The following is a 12,606-nucleotide window of genomic DNA, read 5'->3' on the forward strand; positions in this document are numbered from 1 at the left end:
TTCTCTAACTGGAAAGCTGAAATCTTTGAAGTGTATTTTCATATTACCTTTCAAATCTCAAAATGGGATATTAGTTTGTCATGGTGTTGGTTTTGACTCTGCTTGACAGTGTGTTTAAGGCAAGGCTCAGAGGGCTTTCTGTGAGCTTTGTTTTCTAAAGAATAGTTAAATAGTTATGTTCATAATTGACTGAGAGGGACAAGTTATCTAAGTGCAGCAGCAGAGATAAGCTACTTTTCTGCAGGCTGAATGAAGAATCATTCACAGTTGCATATCCAAACAACTACCAGAGCTGAAGGGAAATAGCATACACACTACCTTGTTTCCTTTCCAAATCAAAATTAATAAGGTGGACCAGAGTAATGATATTCTATTAGTCTAGTATATTCACCAATATGTTTAGAACTACTTCTTCGGGTCTTTTATCAGGTGTTGCTACTACTGCTGATGTTGAGAAAATACTGGATTTTGATCTCAAATTGTTTACTTCGGTAACTGTTATAGATTGAATGCTTTATTACTGTTATTCTCTTTGTTAAAATGTCCAGGTGATGTGAATTGATAACTTCTTGATCATCAGTGTCATAAAAATGGCTTGCTACTCTGCTGTCAGTTCAAAAAACAATAAATCAAATAAATATTAGGTATGCAGTGGACTGTCACTCCCCCCTTTGTGTCTGCAGAGAATCTGATTTACAGTCACACTGGTGTAAAACTAATACTCATTTATCTGCACTTTGAGGTGGATGTCCAGTAATCCTTCAAACATGATCTAAGTCTTCAAGTTCTGTTTGCAGGGCTCTCTTTGTGTTCTATGTCCAGCCTGAGCTATTTCATGTTCCAGCCTGGAGGGCCCTGCTGTGTACGTCTGTTGACACTGAAACATTACATTTTAACAAAAATATTGGAGACGTAGATGAGTTCCAGAAAAGGAGAGTGCCTATTAATATACATTCTTCAAGCAGCAGAAATAATGAAATCTCATTTCCTGCCTTAACCACTGCCCTGAGAATATATCCATTTTTTTTCTCAGATCCCGTGGTTGTCACACTGTGCTGTTCACTCCCTGCTTTATTCTAAGTTCTCTCTCATGACTTTGGGTTTGGATGCCTAAGAAGCAATATCTGCTGGGATTAGCTCAAAGTTACATTTTTGTGAATTTGCTAGCTGCCAGGGACATATTTATTCAGTTATTAATTGGTCCCTAGCTGTTGCAATAAAAAGGCCTGAAGGCATAAAAATGTCTGAAATTCAAGCATAAAAATGAAATTACTTAAGTCCACTATACTTTAAGTGGGAACATTTCTTTGGGCTCTTCTTTAGCTGCTGTGCATCCTAAACCTCACCGGACTTAGTATCTTTGAGACATCTGTTTCTGTGTCAAATTCTGTTGAAATCAGTTGGTCATTCTTAACAATTGCCATAGAGCACACTGATGTGCAGATGCATAAAGAAACAAATCTAAAAATTTTAAAAGTGTGCACAGAAATAAACATTAGTATAGATTATCCTAACTTTAATTCAGCAGAAAATAATAGAAATGTCAACTCTGTACTCAGGTAACAAAGAATTAGAAGTGACACAGTAGAATTCTGCAAACCTTTTTGTTTATTGGATATCAGGTCTTGTTACCCAGACCTGTTATCATTCACTGACAAGCTCAGAAGTTAGAATGATCACAGCAACATGAATAATGTATAAATATTTTTTAAGTTCATTTGACTTAAAATCACGCAAGATTTTAAAGCAGGAAGGAGTAGACCTCATTTAAAGTATACTAAAATCTGTCATCTAGGTGGATATGGAAAGAATAAGTGAGGGAATGCTCAGGAGCACCTACTAAATGCCTGTCCTTGCTCTCATCTTGTTTGATAGCCTTATGGATGATGACATGTATCATTTGCCAGCTGGGTTTCCAGTGACTGGCATTTCCAGGCTTTGCACAGAGATGTGATGGTAGCTGATAGTGCTTGGGACAGCTGCCATCACAGGCCGATCTAACTGACTGATCAAAACTTATCACAACCAACTAATTATGGTTTAATACAGGAAAGTGTCTTTTACAATCAGACACACAAACTACACCCATAGGATGGGAAATTGTCTTTCTTAGAAAACAGTAATTCAGAAAATGGCATAGCAGGAAAGAGAAGAGCTTTTTTGTAAGATCTCGGTGTCAAGTTGACACTTTGAACCTTATATTGATCCATGCATGAAAAGGAAAAAAAGAGATACAGTAGTAAAAAGATCAAATCACTTTGAAAAACCACCAATAAGACCACTGTGCCCTGTTCTGTGACTCACACTTCCTGAAGGAAGGAGCTACTCAAGGAAATTCAAAGGACAGGAGAAAAATGGTCTCAGAGGCCATCAATCAACCATTGGGATATAAGTCTTTTAGGAACTCATAAGCCTAGAATATTGGGGAAAGGTTGAAGTAGTAATTCAATCACTCTCTCGGGGTACTTATACATTTGGAAAAAAAAAAAAGCTTAATGACAGGAACCAGGGGAACTTTTTCAATCTTCTAGACAAGCAGCAGAAATGAAAATTAGATTCATTTAAACTTGCAAAAAGAAGTAGATTTTTGGCACAAGCCACCGATAAATATTGGAAAAGCTTTTCAGAGGAAATTTTGAGACATTATTTTGCTTGATATATTCAAATTGCACCATTTTCTGTGCATGTAGTTTGTATCTCTAAATATGCCATACATACAGAATGTGTGTAATACTTACCTGCATATGTCATGTGCATATATTCCAACTATATCACTCATAGGTAGATATATAGCTGCAGATCTTCCTTACTGCAAATGAATAACTTTGCAACTAATATTGAAGACAAAGATGTAAATATGAGACCTAAAATAATCCAAGGATGGTACGTGCTGGAAGCAGAATTAATCTTCAAAATACACTGAATATTCTTCAAAACAGTTTGTTAGGCTTTGCTTCAATTTACATTATCTCCACAGTAGGTGAAAATATGGATTTTCTTTTGAGATGAAGGAGAAGAGGTTAGTAATTGCTTTTTCACTAACAGAAAAATAAGTCTATTTAATGAATTACTGTGAAAATACACTTGAACTTTTTTGAAGTGAAAGAAACATAGCGAAGAGTTTGATCCAAAGGAAACTTCTTCAGTTCATGTACTAACATGAACTAACAGCTCCAGTTTTTCCTTTGCTAAGTGGGATTGAACAAATTCTAAATTGATTTCTTTTTCAGAGTGACACTAATTGTGTTTTGTCCCTGAGCATCATATCAGAAATTATCCTCAACATCTCTTTTGAGCTTAGAGAAGGTTAAATGGCAAACACAAAAAAATGCTGCATATACAAAATATTTCTTAGACAAATTGTATCAAATAAGGTACTAACTTCAGAACAATTTTAACGTGCAAGTGAGAGAAATATCAGTTCCTTAATGAGGGCTGAAATTTATAGCCTTTCAGAAAGTCAATATGAGCTTATGAACCATTGAAAGCCAATCCTAAAATCATGACTTAAGATTTAAGGGCCCCATGCTATTTTTGCACAGAGTCAATATTTTTTTGTCAGTGACCTGGTCCCTTGTAATTGATTTGTAATACAAGTTAGTATAAGGCATTTGGAATATTTTTCATGCCAAAATGCATCTTGGCTTCTAGTCTTATCTGTGTTGGATGCCTCAGGTGTATTTGAAATATTGATTTAGCCCTTCCTTTTGCAAATCCTCAGCAGACATTTCTACAGCCAGTGTGATAGTGCTATTTGTTGTTTAGGCTACTCAAAAGAGATAGTTTGAATTTTCCAGATACTATTTCTGATATGTTCAACCATTTTGCAGCCAGTAGGATCATTTGAAGCTGTTTTGCTTGTATGATGCTTGCAGAAAACACATCAGAAGTCTTGGTTAATAGTAAAAATCTGTATCTTTCATCAGCTCATTTCAGGCTTAGGAAAATTGTCTTCAGCTATTTAGTACTGAGGTCTTCTGAGTAAAAAACCAACACCCTGGAAACCTTTAATTTTTAAAACTCTGAAGGTCCATTAAATATTATGCTTAAGTCATTTGAACTCTACAAAACTTCAGCCAAATCAATGGCTGAAGGTAGATAAATTCAGACTGGAAGAAAAAGTGCATATTTAAAGTCAAGGTAAATATCCTTTGGAAGGATGTTTTGTCCCTTATTTGAAACTTTGGAATTCTTATTCACTTCTTTGAACACAGTTATAGGATTCACTCAGTGCTCTGGCTTGAATTTTACACTAATTGTTATTGTGCTATCTCACTTTCAATATATCTGTACATCTATGAAGTGAAGTATCAAATTCTTTATGTTTCACTAAAAAAAATAAGATGGTGAATTTGTTGTGGCTATGTTAAACTAAAACACAAAAATTTTATAGGTACTTCGTTTTCCAGAATGTGTACTTTTCTCTACAGACATTGAAAAATTGTATTTGTAGTAACCTTCCAATTCTCCTGGGTATTTGGTGCATTCTTCTCCCATATCCTCTCATTAAACCTCAGGAAATATTGTGGCAGCTTTCATTTCCTCAGACATTCATTTCTGAGGCAGCCTGTACATTGTAGGTCACTGGCAGGTGGCAAGACACCCTTCAGGGGAAGGAGGGTTTACAGTATTTTGAGGAATGTTTAATGTATCCCTGTGCAAGGAAAAAATAATTTCCTTGAGTGGTCCTGGAGGGAACAGATACAACCTGGACCCTAAAGCCATGACCACATGTACAGTTTGTGCATGCAAAAATATATTGGCCTGAGGGGATTCATGTGATAGGTTGACCTTGGACTGCAGACAGACACCCCCCCAAGCTGTCCATTTGCTCTGCTTCCTCAACAGGACAGGGTGATAAAAGAGGATAAAAACCTTGTGGGCTGGGGTAAAGGCAGGCAGATACTTCACCAGTTACTACCACAGGCAAAACAGATTCAACCTCCAATATAATAATTAATATATTTTATTGCCAGTGAAAACATGTGGATAGTGAGAAACATGAACTAATTAAAGCAAGATTTCCCCCCTATATTCCCTTTTTACCAGAATAAACTTCATTCTTTCATCCCTGACCCTTCTGCCTTCCCCTTCCATGTGGAACAGGATGAAGGGAAATGGGGAGTTGCAGTCAGTCTGTAACATTTTCTCTCTCCTGCTTCTTTCTCCTCATACTTTTCCCCTGCTTCAGCATGGTATCTCTCCTACACAGTAGAGTTCCTTCAAGAAAAAACTGCTCCGATGTGGAGTCTCCAAAGGCCATACTTTCCTTCAATAAATATGCAGAGGCTGCAGGCTGTAAATACTCTCCATCCTGGCTCTTCACAGGCAGTGGGAAATTGCCTGCTCTATAATGATTCTCTTCCAGAGTTACCTAGAGAACCTCATCTCCTTCCTTCTTTCTCAACTCAGTGCTTACATGTGCTTACAGTGCTCTCTCAACCTTACTTCCCCCCCTCCTCTGCCTTTAATTTTTAAATGGAGGTTTTTTAAATGTCCATTCTTAAATGTGTTTTCCAGAGGCACCAACATATTGGCTGATGGGCTCAGCTGCATTCTGGGGTGGATCACTTTGGAGCTCGCTGAAACTTGCTGGAAATAACATGTGTTATTTCTAGTTATTTCCAGTCCAACACCATGACTGGAAATAACTGGAAATAACACATGGGACAGGCTCTGACCTCTCCTCATGGAGGCCACCCCATATATCCCCCTGCCAACACTTGGGCACCTGACACTCAATTAGAAAACAGTTAGAAAATAATTAGAAAACAGTTTCATAGCAACTCGATTAGGAAACCAATATTGTTTGTAGCATCACCATGCTTTCACTTCAACAGACTTATTTCCAAATTTTGTAACCATTTCAGTTCTAGTTTTCTATTGCTGCTCTGAGAGTTGTTGCCCCTTTTTGATGTGTGGGTTCAGTCCACACCTGCAGCAGTGCCAAGTCACCCACTAACATCTGGCAGGTTCCTACCCTGTGAGGTGAGAAGGATGGCATACAAACCTTGGGGCAGGTGACATAGTGACTTTGCAAAAGAAGCAAATACTAATACTACTTTCCTCTCTATTTGTGCTTATGCACTCTCATAGACTAAGTAATATATATATATATATTTTAATTGTGTATTCTTTAATAGAAGACTTAAATAATCTAAATGGCCTTTACTGTGTCATGGTAGGGGGGGGTGGGGGGTTGGGGTGGTTCACTTTAATATTTTTCCAAAGCATTTCCTATTTAAAAAGTTCCAGTTGATCTTGTTAGATGCCATGGAAAGAAAATCTGTGAGGCTGGTTCCTCCAGCCACAGTGAAATATATGAAGATAGAATTTATACAGAAGCTGCGTAAGCAAAAGCATATAAAAGCTCAACAGAAGAGTACTGGTGAAATCATGTGGGCCAGCAGAAAGTCATTTCCTCAAGAGTTAGTTTCTAAAAGGATTCCTTACGTGTCTAGTAAGCCCCATCTTTTTATTTTTCCCCTGCTGGGTGGCAGGGAGAAGGGCTGCTGCTGCTGCCATAGGCGCTGTGGAAGGGTCCATGCACGCAGGGCATTGGACAGGGCAGTGCAGGTGGAGCTGTCTCCCATAGATGGTGCCCTAGATTTAACTTAGCATTAGGGTGTCATGATGTTTCTTAAGAGTTAATGGCAGAGGATTTGCTCTGCTTGGAGTCGCTGTATCCTCCAAATAATCCCTTGATTTTTGTAACCTACTTGCAGCAGGCTCAAGCCATTGAAAGCCCTGAAATGTAGAAATCATGGAAATGAGCCTGGAGTCAGTGGGCATGTTTGTGCTACACATACTTCACTGGAATAAAAGACACCAAATTACCTAACAGACAAGGAGTCTAGCTGTGAAAGTACAGAATTTAAGTTTAGATTCCTAACAGGCAAAATGATCTCATGCTGTCTTGCCAAGCCTGGCAGCACAGCACACATGAGTACCTGGCCATTGTCACTGCCAGTGAAGGACTCGGACTTGATTGGTGTCTAATGATGACTCCTAAACTGAAAGTTTTCAGTATAACACGTCTTTAGTGGAGCAAGAAACTAACAAATCTTAGAAAAATGTAATTGAAGGGGAAGATATCACCCAGCATGTGAGCTAGTAACCGGCCTTAGCTGGGGTATTCTGACAATGAGACTTCCATTCAAGGGTCTGAAACAGCCAATTACTTCTACAGATAGAGGAGAAGGTAGTGGAGTTTTTGGTGTCTGTGAAGAAAGAGAGATCTCAATTACTTACTGTGGTCTTTTGAAAGACAGGAGACAGCCAGCTTTCATGGTTCTTGTGGTCCCTGCATACCAGGTTGCCTCTCTCTATCTATGTTGATTTATTCATAGTTTCTAATGCAATTCCTGAAACATTAACAACAAAAACTGGGTAAAAGAGTTAGTTTGGATTTAGGGGCAAGGCAAAGGGGAACTGTGATTGATTTTATCTTGAAATAAAATTATAACCATCATCCATGTATTTAAAGCTATGACCAGCTCAGCAGAAGTTTCTCAACACTGTCTGAAAGTTAGATTTGCTAAGGTGGATAAGATTCTGAGTGCAGCAAGAAATAAATCATTAGGCAGGCACAGACCCTAAGTGCTAAAGATACATACGATAAGCCAAACTTTTGCCAGTTAACCATGTTCCTCTACAGAGTCCAAATCACTGCTGGTAAAATATTAGGAGTAGGTAAAAGGAGTAAGGTTGAAAGTAATACAATACATAGGGAAATGACAAGTTGCTGTGGAGAGGCAAATTAAAGAAGCAGCTGGAAGTTGTAACACCAGAAGTGTCTATTGAAAGCAGCCAAGAAGAATAATGGGAGACATTATTGTTATATATATATATATATACACACATATGCTAGCATGTTCTATGAATATTGTGTAATACATAGGAGGAGTAATATCAGGTGTAATTCTGATTTACATTTCAACAAGGAAAAGTTCCAGACATGCATTATGCTGCACTAATCTACCTCAGTATGCAGTGGAAGAAAGTTAAACTGAATGTTGGCAAGCTGATTAAACCATCTATGTTGCCTTGAAAATCCCCAGCTATGAATGAAGCCTGTGGCAAAAACTGGAAATGTGAACCACTGGAGACTCATCCTCAGACACTGACACTCCCATGTTTGTGGGTAGGAAACAGGCTGAGTGTAAAACCACAGGAGTGGAACATTTCAGTTGGGTCCATTTCACCCTAGACACAATCAGATATAGTGGGAGTCAAGAAAAAATAAAAAAGTGCTTTTCTGACCTCGGGAAGCTTATTTCATTTGAACAAAAAGCCTTGATCTTGGTTTTGAAGCTTTTATCTTTCAAAGCTGCCTGTGTCCTGAACTACATATGGAATCACAGTATGTACACCATGACATACATTGCTGTCATACACTGTGTTTGGGAACAAAAGAATTAGTGCAGAAACCCACAGACTATTTTCAAGCTGCCTGCAAGGCTGCCTCCACGTGAATCTTTAGCTTGTGCCTATACTTGCAGAGCAGTGTGGCAAAAGATGTGTAAATATAGCAAGGCATTTTCTGAAGTTGAAGGGATAGAGTCATGATGTGCTATTTCCTAAAGGACTTAAATATGAATATTAGAGGTCCTTGGCTGTGGTTCAGAGAAGCACCTGGAAACTTGGATACATGTAATGTCACTTCTCCAGCTGAGAAGGAAAACCAAAAAATAGACTTTCTTAAAATAATATTTCAAAGTCTCACATCCCAGGCACTGTTGTCACACCTAGATGTCCTACTGCATTTGGTATTCCTGATTTTAGATTAATTTACTCCTGGAAATGGTGAGATGAGTACAAGTTTTAAAGGAAGGATGAAGCAGACAGATGCCTTGGCAAGAGTTTGATTTCTGAAATCATGTTGAATGTCAAGGAGCAATTTCTCAGATCAGTTCATTTATTTGTAGGGCTTCCAGCTGACTTGAGCTGTTCTGTCCTTATGATATATAGGATTTATGTACTGATATGTTTAGAAAAAAAGTCATTTATGAACCTGGATATACCTTTAATTTTTCAAGTCCAAATTGGGTTTCTCACAAATGCCATTGAGGAGAATTCAATTTATTCTCATCTAGTTATTCAAGCTTGCTTTCTTCCTTGAAACAATATTACATTTGTGAATGTATTCATCTCTCTATACATTATCTTTTCCCTCATATGCATTTACTTTCACTCGTGAAAGTCATGTGTGTTAGTTTTTTATCTTGTCTTTAATGAGCTGTAGTTCATTGTAATGTATTATATTTAAAGTATCTGTAGAGAAATGCCACAATCTATAAAATGCAAGCACATATCATATATGGGGAAATTAATAATTTCAGGGAAAGAAATTAAAGTTGTGATTAAAAATTAAAAATATATAGAAAAATATATAGAAATATAGAATATAGAATATAGAAATATATAGAAAAATATATAGAAATTAAAGTTATTATTGAATCAAAGCAATCCTGGTCTTTGTTTATCAGAAAGTATGATATGCTCTCACTATGTTAAGAACATCTGGAACTCATCTGTAATTAACAAGATGTCATTCCTTTACACAAATAATATAATTAAGTATATGCAAACCATTCAGAGAATAAAATAGGCCGAATTGTATTTTTCACTCTAAACAGATTATAATTAATTCCTGGCAGAATGTTGTCCTGATACAATGCACTATTTTCTTGCTGTTGTGGCTATTGTGGATGGGCTGTGCTGCAAAGGCTGAAAGTGGGTATGTACACTCCCACTCTTTGCTATTTAGAGTATTTCAGGTGCCCACTTTAGAACCATACAAAAGCATCCTTTTGCTGATGTAAATTGTGATGTTTTTCCTGTGCAAAGCCTGCATTTCTTTCCTCTTCAGGACAGAACTTTAGAAATCAAATCATATACTGTGGAAAATGTTTAAAGGTTCAGCTTTAGAAAAGAAAGGAACAGGAGCATGCTTTCATGCTTCCTAAGGCCATTTTAGAGAATTCCTGCTTTCCAGTTCTTGTAGAGTCTGTAGTGGGTGTGCTTATAGTTGCTTGTGTACATATTCACTAGGAATGGCTATTTAGTCTTAATTTCCAAGATCAAGGAACTAAATATAAGACTGATAACACAAGAAGTGAAATACACCAGAAAGCTGCTGCAGTATCCAAGAAGTGTGCAGAGACTGCAGATGAGCAAGTGGGAAAGCTGGTTCATGAACAGTGGCCCCATAGATCTTGTCCAATTTCTGTTCATTTCTGAGTGGGAAATAAGTCTTCCTGACTGCACCTGCATTGCTAAAATTTTTGTTTGATAGTAATGGAAATTTTTTTATTTCCTCTTTGAAATAGGGTTAAAGATGTTTATATGAATATATACTCAGCAAAGGCATCAATATATTCTAATTAATGAATTATCCATCTAGGGCTACAATAATTCACTTTATTTCTAACCACTCCCAGTGAATTATTTATATAGTGACATTTATTAGCAAACTGCCATTTGCATCACTTTTACATCATTCTTTTCATTATTAATTTACTTTCAATAATTCTTTAGTGCTTGGTCTCATCAATAAAGAAAAATGAATGGAGCCCATGAAGCATTTAACTTTATCTTAATTCTATATCCCTAATAGCATTGCCAATAGCAAAGAGCAGATACATAATATATTAACTGGCAATTCCTCCCTTTTGTACATTCCCTAGTCTCCTTTTCTCTCCTGTAAGCCAGTATCCCTGAGTTTGTTCTGTAAAAGCAGATGATGATTCCCTATTAATGACTATTTGAATAACAGAATTACATAGCTATTGTACTTGCGTCTTATGTCCCAGACAGTGACTATGAATTAATTAGCATTAGAACAGTGGAAATTCCTATGAGTTTAACATTGTATTTTGTGTGCATTATTGAATGATTTTACACTTCCTAATGCAAAAGTGATTATATCTCTTCAAACCTCTGAGGGAGTATGTGAGGTCGTTAAAGTTAGATTTGCAAAGAAAATATATGGATTTCTTGCTCACATTATTTTTTCCTGTGCTGATAATGCTATTCTTGAGTTCTTGTTTAGAGTGGCTTGTCTGTATAGAAAGATTCTTTATCCTCTTCATCTACCTTTCCCAAATTTTCATTTCATGAGGGAAATGAACTGTGTTTTTTTAAATACTTAAAACATTCCTACAGGAAAATTTCAGCTCCCAGGGTTGTCATTGGAGATAATGGATACAGAAAGTCAGCTCACTGTGAAAAAGCAAATGTACATATCAGAAATGAAAACACCAATTTATACCATGTCTCTTTCCTGTCTTCATTGCTGATAGCTTATTTTGTCCATAAAGGAAGATTCCAGAAGTAACTGCGATGGTTTTTCACGTAGGCTTTTGCATGGGGAGAAAAATTATGAAGTTTTATTAAAAAATCTCCCTGGAATCCTAAGTTTGCTTTATATTTCTGCTGTTTGTTTGTTATTACTTTTATTTTTAAAGTGAGGGGGTTTTCAATTCATGGAAGCTCACAACATTATTAGCATCCTGCCAGAGAGGGAGAAACACAGGCAAACAGAATGCCTCCTGAAAGCAATGAATCTCTTTGTACTACTCACTGAGCCAAATCTTAGTGCGTTATGCTAAATGAATTGTTTAAATAGATTTTATCTCCGTTAACTTATGTTTTTTCTCTTTTAAAATAATCTTTATTTGTTTTCTTTCAAAGTAAATAGCAACATGTATTTAGGCTTAAATTTACTATTTTTATTAATACAACTTCTTAAAATTTAAAATATTTAAGTAATATATTCTTGATTGCTAAGTTCTAAAAAAAAGATGTTTAATTAGGAAGAAAAATACTGGCTATGCATCCAGACCAAAGCTTTTGAAATTATTAAGCAGCTTTTAAGAACAGACAAAAGAACTGTTTTCTTCATGTCAGTTTGATTTACTTCAATAACTAGTTCAAAGCTAAGGAACTGCTTAGAAATAGAATAAGCTGAAGCATCATTATCATTAAATGGCCTATGAATAAATTCTCGGTCTGGGATCCTGAGAGTTATGAATTCATTCATTAGCTGTATGTAAAATTAGCTTTGGTAGTAAACCAGTTTTAAATATAAAATGCTTGATACATTTTTCCTCTGTATACAACATTTATTGCAAATTTATTTAAATAATAAATAGACTTGAAAGGCAAGGATTTTGCATTTCAATTGCAATTCCCATTTCCATCCAAAGCAGCTGGATACAAGTAGTAAGTAAATTAAAATTAATCTTCTAGTAAAGAAAAATTATAATTAATTTCTACCAGAATGCTATGTAAGTATTTATCATTTGAATAATTGTGCTGAACTATACCATTTTTGAAATGGGAGTGTAAGGTGTTTTTCTGGTAGTGTATGGAAGCAACATATTAGTTTAAAAGTCAGATTTGTTTCAAAACAGCATTTTTTTTCCTAAATTTACCTACTGACAAGAATCAAATTCTCTTGAGGAGAAAAGAATAACACATATTTAAAATAAGTATAGAAAGGTCTATTTTTTCAATAACTGTTTTACAGTTTTTGTATTTTCACAAAGCCAATGTTTTAGATCTTACGAGAAATAATTTCATATTGAATGCTTTAAATATTTG

General features: G+C 36.1%; 1 protein-coding gene across 2 annotated transcripts in view; it reads left to right on the forward strand.

Annotated features, from left to right (window-relative positions):
- XKR4 (XK related 4) overlaps positions 1 to 12,606 on the forward strand; it is a 223,723-nt gene that overhangs the window by 192,228 nt on the left and 18,889 nt on the right. The window lies entirely within an intron of this gene.

This window comes from Lonchura striata, chromosome 2, assembly GCF_050655825.1.
Source record: "Lonchura striata isolate lonStrDom1 chromosome 2, ASM5065582v1, whole genome shotgun sequence".
Classification (NCBI taxonomy): Eukaryota; Metazoa; Chordata; class Aves; order Passeriformes; family Estrildidae; genus Lonchura; species Lonchura striata.